At 41.4% G+C, this 7,641-nt stretch overlaps 1 long non-coding RNA gene across 1 annotated transcript; it reads left to right on the forward strand.

Moving 5' to 3' along the window:
- Positions 1–215: 215 nt before the first annotated feature.
- On the forward strand, positions 216–2,766 carry LOC106934538 (uncharacterized). Its single transcript, XR_001421716.1, has 2 exons — positions 216–545; positions 2,343–2,766. It is a non-coding gene; the product is annotated as an uncharacterized LOC106934538 (long non-coding RNA).
- Positions 2,767–7,641: the final 4,875 nt, after the last annotated feature.

Genomic DNA, 7,641 nt, shown 5'->3' on the forward strand with positions numbered 1-7,641 from the left:
AAGTGGTGTAAATACTTCTTACTATCCATAGTAAACCCTGTGTGTAGTGGACTGTTGAATATGATGCGTGTGCGTGCATGTGTGTGTGTGTGTGTGTGTGTGTGTNTGAATAGACTTTTCACCAAATACTTTTTTACTCTTACTTGAATAACTTCTTGGACACTTGGACAGTGAAAATATGTTGAATTATTGCTTTTCTTACATTCCTCCCAGGTTTCTCTCCAAGCTGCTGTCCGAGCTCCGCTCCAGTCTCACTGCGATGCCTCATTACCTGTGAAACCTCCCCGCTCGCCCTGCTGGGGGCGCGGTTCTGTTCGCCGGCCCGGTCGTCAAGGTGACCTGCCTGGCCCCGGGACGGCAGACTGCACCCAGGCCGCCCCATGCCGGTCGCTGCTCTTGGCCCTGGGTGTTTCCAGGCTGCTGCCCGCGTCCCGGTGAGCAAGCAGCTGATCTCATTTTTCAACGCGCAGCTGCCCGAACATCAGGCTCAGGTGAAGGTGACCTGCTCCACCGTTTGGGATCCGCGGCTCTCTCACTGCTGCGAGGTAGAAAACCTTTCTGGTTTGCCAGGGTTATGACGTAGACCCCCCACAGCTCTGAACCGGAAGTGATCCTCGCCGTCTTAGATAGGCTTGCGCATTCGCTTCGATGCCAAAAATAACGTGGACACTTAATGAGAACTGTTCTTTATTTTCTACGACTCTTCTTGCTGAAATGTTCTGCTCACACATCAACGGTTATTTTTATTTAATTAAAGATTACTTAATTACAACAAACAATTGATATACTGGATAACTTTTTATATTTATTGGTGCTGGAGAGAACTTTTGTTTCTGCCAAAGAAACTCAAGTCTCTATTATTGTTTTATTGTGCTTCTAAATTACAAATAGCTCTAAATGTTACTGATGGACTCAACTTTTGAAAGTAAAGACCAACCATGTGTTTGACATCATTGGAAAGCTGAGAATCCTTATTTCAGGATCTGTGGTCAGTGAGTGTTTATTAAATGGGTTCAGTGGTCCTCAGTGTGAAAAGGTTTGAGAAACAGAGTCCTCAAATTAATCGAGTAGTAGCTCTAATGTACTGTTTATAAGGTAGGAATGAGGTGAGAGCTTGTTCTAAGCTTGTTTGTTCATTGTTGTCATAGCAACTGCCTATCAAGATGGCTGTCAGTTACAAAGTTCATGGAACTGTGACATCACTTGAGAACTATGTGATGTCACACAAGAACTATGTGGTGTCACATAGTCACATGATGTGTTATACTGAGATAAATGTCAGAATAAAGAGAACTAAAGGTAATCCCTATTTGCAGCCATTGGCCACTTTATTAGGTACTGAATGTTTCAGTTTAAAGGGCCAGAATCATGTAAAATCAACGTTTTGAGCCATACTTCTTGTTATGATGTCATTCCCTCCTCATAAACATACTAGGAGTGTTGCCTTGATTCTTTCATGCATGTTTGAGAAATCCTTCTGTAAAACGCCTGGTTGGACCTGGCCCCGCCTTTGAGACACAGCTCCTTCCCCACTCTGCTCCTTCAGACTAGCCAGCAGCAATTAGCAAACAGCTGAGCTCATTAAAGGAGCTGCTTCTCAGAGAAAAGCTGGTAGAACATTGTTAAAGGGTTAATAGAAGAGCCATGTTGTGATGACCTCATGGAGGCGGAGCTTCAGAAACAGCAGGAGTTTTTAAAGAGACAGGCCCAATTTCAAGGTGTTTAATCAGGAAATCTATTTTAAGTCATATTTAATATTTTCAGTATTATTTAACAATTGAAGATAATTGATTGTGCTATAAAATTTCACTATATCCCTGGAAAACATAAAACTGCCCCTTTAAAGTGTATGTGACAGCTTAACTGCCTCCAAATTAATAAATAAAAATCAAAAGTGGGTGGAGTCGAGACACACTAAGGGGCGTGGCCAACTTAGCAACTTTGTAGCAACGAGTTTTCAGACTTCAGTGATAAATCTAGTGAATGTTTTCTGTTATTGGAGTCAAACTGCCTGCAGTCGCGGCAGAGACGCTTTCCCCTCCGTATCCACATTGTGTTCACAGTCACTTCACATCTTTCTGATGTTCATTTTCAAACTTCAGGAAGTTTCTTCCGCTCTGTTCAGGAATTGGTACATTTGATGAAAAGGAAAACATGCATTGTAGTGTTAGGGATGATTGGCTGACTGGTGACTTTTCGAGTGTCCGTTTTCTTTGTGAAGCTTCAGTAATCAGTTTACAGACGTCTTATCTCTGCCTCCATCCATCTCTCTTGTTTATTCTTGCTCTCTGTGTCTCTTCTCTCTTCCTGTCACCCCCCCACCCCCTCGCCTTCTAACACAGGACAGATTGGGAAGCCGTTATGGCGGCACAGAAGTTGAGGGAGAAGCTATTTATCCCAGACGGATCAGGAGGTGTGTGACGGAGGTGTGGACGGTTGCTGCAGGTCAGTGACGTTGGCAGGCGCCAGGCAGGCCGGCCCACATGGCTCGGGGACTGTGGGACTACAGACAGATGGCACCTGGTGGGTGACAAACAATTAACAAACCAACAAGAATAGCTGGATCGGCACTATACCCACAAGCGCAGGAGATAGCTAGAGAGCGGGTGCATCTGTGCTCCGAACATTTCTGCTCTTTACTTTTTCTCTCCCCGAGACTTGTTTTGTATAACAGTTGCAATTTAACCATGTGTCTTTCTCACAAAAACACCCTCGTCGTTGTGTTGCTTTAGAACGGTCTAAATAAAGCAGTGCTGAGCATATGCAACCAGCATATGTTTCTGTTTATTTCAGTGCAGTTTTCAGAGAAGTGGCTGTTAATTTAAATGCACACGACTGTGAAACAACACCAGTAAAGCAGTCAAAGTTAGTTTTTGCAGTGCTGTAACTTGGGATTGTCTGGATATGTGTGTAAAGTTTGTGCTGGAATCGTTTACAAGATGTACGATTCTTTCAAAGTGTTTTCACACCTGATTGTCTCCTAGATTTACTTTAATTTGGGACAAAAACTGCAACATTTGTTACATTTTCAGCTGCTGTGGTTCAACTTCAGTTTGACAAAGCAAATTGTTTGACAAAACCTGTTCCCCTTCTCGCCTGTGGGGGCGCTGCACCAGCAACCAAGGTTATTATTGTTAACTAAAACTAATGAAGCAACAAAAACTGAAATATTTTGATGAAAAAATTGATAATTAACAAGGAAAAACTAGTACTAAATCGCACGTTTATAAAACTAACTAAAACATACTAAAGTTAGATATAACACCTTCATTTTTGTGTTTATTAATCTATTTATTAGCCTTTTGATCTGGAGGCGACAGCAATAGTTGGAAGAAAACACCAGAGTCACTTGGTTGTTCAACAATCATTGAATAATTTTTCTGAAAAATAAAAGGAAAGACAACAATCCAAAACCAAAACAGATCCAACACAATGTGATGTTATTTACCCTCTTAACCATCAAATATTTTATTTCACATACATTTTTTTAACTTCACTCTCATAAAACCGTTTAATCACAAATGCTTTTAATCCAATCTGACAGAGTTTTAGCTGTTTTCACATTCAGAAATGCTTTTATTGATCCCAAAGGTAAATTAAATAACTAATTTACTTAAAGAGTTATTAGTCTAAAAGAAGTTAGACAAAAGGTAGAATAAATAAATAAAATACACAGAAATGTGTAGTTTTAAAGTGACAAAATGTGCAAAAGTTTAAGTGGTGTAAATACTTCTTACTATCCATAGTAAACCCTGTGTGTAGTGGACTGTTGAATATGATGCGTGTGCGTGCATGTGTGTGTGTGTGTGTGTGTGTGTGTATGTGCGTGCGTGCGTGTGTGTGTGTGTGTGTGTGTGCGTGCATGCATGTGTGCGTGTGTGTGTGTGTGTGTTTCTGAACACATCTGGAGTCTAGACTCTGTGGCTCTGTGGGCAGAGTCCTATCTGCTCGCAGCATCGAGTCCGGAGACCGACCATGTTGACATAGGTGGCACACACACACACACGCATGCACGCACACACGCACGCACGCACGCACGCACGCACGCACGCACGCACGCAAGCACACACACACGCACGCACACACGCACGCACGCACGCACACACACACACATCGGCATCTGTTTCAGCAGTCAATACTCTGACCTAGACGCCCAACCCCCTCCTTCACACACGCGTTGATACTCCGCTGAGAGATGGGAGGCATGGATGTCTTCAAACTGGAAAACCCCAAAATAAACATTAGGATAGAAATATGGCCTATTCAAAACATGTTTGTTACATGTTTTTCACAAAATCATTGTTAAATAATGAGATTTTAGTCTACTCCTTTCTGAATGAGCTCCTTTAGGGGCTCTTATCACTTTAAATACAAATAAGCTGCTGCTGCTGGCCACGCCCACCAACTCAACATCTAGACTCACACATGAAAATGGCTGCAAACAGACATGCAATTATACAACCGTTCATGTCTGAAAAGCAGAAGTGCAGCCTGCTGCACAACCAACAAGAAAGCAGGAAGTGGTTTCTGGATGTTAAGTCAGCAACAACACACTTGTCTTTTCCAGCAGCCATTGTACAGCACATACAGCAATGGAATTCAGATTTGGTTGCTAGGTAACGGGCTGAACTCTGCCAGGGTTGCTGGGTAACGACGCAGCGGGACTTGACAATGGTTTTTGAAACGGCTCATTTTCCAGACTAAAAAACCTTAACTTAATTACAAAAAACAGCTGGGTGTTTTTTAGAAACAGTTGTGGCTCAAATGGAAGAATAATTTTACATAATGGGTCCCTTTAAGATGTGGATGGAAGAACAGAATATGTACTTTGTCTTTCATTGGTTGTCTATTTGTGTAAATTTAAGTGTGTGTGTGTGATGAACTGAGTTATGGTCAGTCAAGAAATGGCCTCTCGTCTTCAGGGCCACCTCTGAGTGTGTGTGTGTGTGTGTGTGTGAGAGACAAACAACCTGCGGGCTGCACGACAGAGTGTTTGCTGTGTCAGCTTTCAGATCTGAGGGCCCTATTAGCCCATATCAGAGCGCTGTCACATATGATTTATATCTCAGATTTCAAGACACACAAGTAGTGATGAAGAGATGCTGGAACATGTGCCTAAGGAGTCGCGTTTACTTTAACTCTCGTCCAGATTTCTCTTTTATTTGCTTCTTTTTGTCACGTTTTAATGTTGACAAACACAAAAAGCTGTTTTAGGAGGAAAAAGGCTTCCCAATGTGATAAAGTAATTACTAGGGATGGGAAAACTTCTGCTAATGCACAAATAGTGAAGCTAATTTCTTTTTTTTATCCCATTAGTGTTTTTACTAACTTTTAAAACATTTGGCACACTTAGCTTCCCGTATATTATTTTTTCCGGATAAATTCTAAACCACTAATTTACATGGGTGTTTTGTTAACTTTCAGCTGAATAAAGTTCAATAACTGTGGATGGAACTGCTTTGTAGACAGATTTCAAAATAAGAGCATTAGTATAAATATGTAACTAAGAAATCTTAAAATTCGATGACCAAAACTTCAATACAGATGCTTTCAAAGTGCTAAACGGTAAAAGAGAAATTAGCTCTGCTATCAGCAGATTAGCTTAAATGTGGCCACTGCTGCTGCTCAGGGTTGAAATTCTCCACTGGTGTTGGTTTGATTGCCCAAATGTGAGTTGGGATCTGTCCGAATGTGGGTAATTTTCTGTGTTTTCATTCTGTATGAACAGTATCTACTTATGCACAGCAGAAACTGAGTTTGGATCATGCTGTAGAGCCGTCCGATGCTCTGGAGAGATTCTCCAGCCCCTCCATAGTGGTCTGCCATCTGAATCCTCCCCACTTTGCTCCCCTGTACAGAACCCTGTTGTGTCTTCGCTGAGATAAGTGCAGACTGTGAGGGAAGCAGAGCGAAGGAGGGTTGAAAGACTTGAGTTGAGGCGCCAGGCCTATCTCTTCTATCTCCTCTGGGAAACATGCTGGTGTTCCCAAAGACAGCGGTGCTAAGAGGCCCGTCGCCCCACTGCCCGACTTTCACACACAGAGGAGACGTGAAGATTTATGTTACGGTAACCAAATCTCTTCCCTCCTCATCTCCTCCTGACTGCTGAGGAGAGTTAATGATGGCTTCACAGGACGAAGGGGGAATGAGACTGAAAAATGTCCAGTTTTTGTTAGTAACATATTAAGGCTTTTCTGATATACACACCTTGAATGTTATTGTTTACGTCTGGAAATTTCACGCACAACACTGGAGGGCAAAAAGACGATTCTCCTACATGCCATCCGTAGCCGCGGCGGAACGACTCTGTTAACGAAATGAAACCTGGAGACGTAGATATTATTAATGTAGTGCAGTGCGCCGCAGCAAAGGGAAAAACAAAGCAGGAAAACTGTTAAAGAGCAACTCAAAAATACTTTTTTCTCACTCTCTATGTCGGCTACGCTACGCGCAGACTCGTTGCCATAGCAACTGACTGATAACAGCTCCTCTAATGTATCAGGATTCAACACCAAAAACACTCAAGCATTTCCCACACGAAGAACAGAACATTCAGTCCCTCACAGTTTTATGTTTGTAGGCTTGATGCTTATTTTGAGATTATTAATAATTGATTGCTGTGATAGATTAGCTACCGCTGCTATTAGCTAAGCTAACACTGCAGTGGTTGATTAGCATCACCTTTTTATCTTCATTTTAGGAAATTCAAGTTTCTGTTCAGGATTGTAAAACAGATTAAAAGCTTAAAGATTTCTCGTTTCTTCCTCCGTATTGAAATTCAAAACGTCAACATCGTAGTGTAGGTTTGCATAATGGATGAAACACAGAATGTGACATCTCCTTGAATTCATAGGTTTAATATTTCATTGATCGACGGCACACCTGAGAACTGAACATACGACTGAATCAAAACTTAATGCGGAAGATGCAACAAGCTGAAATGTTGAAGTGAAGAGGAGGAGGAGGAGACTGCAGCGCCGCATCAAGGAGGACAGCTTGGATATTTAAACTCTAAGTTTTCATCCTGCAGCCTCTAAATGCGACATTAAATCAACGACTTCGTCCTACATTTGACTGTCACTGAACCATGATGAAACAGCAAAGCAATGCAAGAGTTTCTTTAACATTTAATATGGCAAAAACAGCCCTGAATCTCACCCATTAGCTGGAGAGGCACCAGCAACCTTCCTGACCCCACAGGGACAAGGTGTTAGAAAATGGATGGATGGATGGATGGATGGATGGATGGATGGATGGATGGATGGATGGATGGATGGATGGATGGATGGCAAAAACACAAAAAAAGATATAATCTCCTCAACAAAAAGAAAAAATGTCTTGTTTTAGTGAGAAATGAAATAAAAGTTTCTCATTGTAATGAGTTTACATCTCTTTAAAACGAGTTTATCAATATAATGAGCTGCAAAATTCTTCAAACCAGGAAAGTTTCCTCTTAATATTGATAAAAACCTGCTGGTTGCACAGGCAGATTATTTAACTTACAAAAACACATTTTTACAATGTTAAAGTGAAATGATCTGCCAGTGGAAATACTTTTTTCCTATCAATATTAATTTCTTTTTTTACTTAAAACAAGCTCCTTTATCTTGTTGAAAAGTAACTTTTAACTTAGTTTTGTTT

Source organism: Poecilia latipinna, unplaced genomic scaffold, assembly GCF_001443285.1.
Source record: "Poecilia latipinna isolate Pla-1442-1.1 unplaced genomic scaffold, P_latipinna-1.0 Scaffold1821, whole genome shotgun sequence".
Taxonomy (NCBI): Eukaryota; Metazoa; Chordata; class Actinopteri; order Cyprinodontiformes; family Poeciliidae; genus Poecilia; species Poecilia latipinna.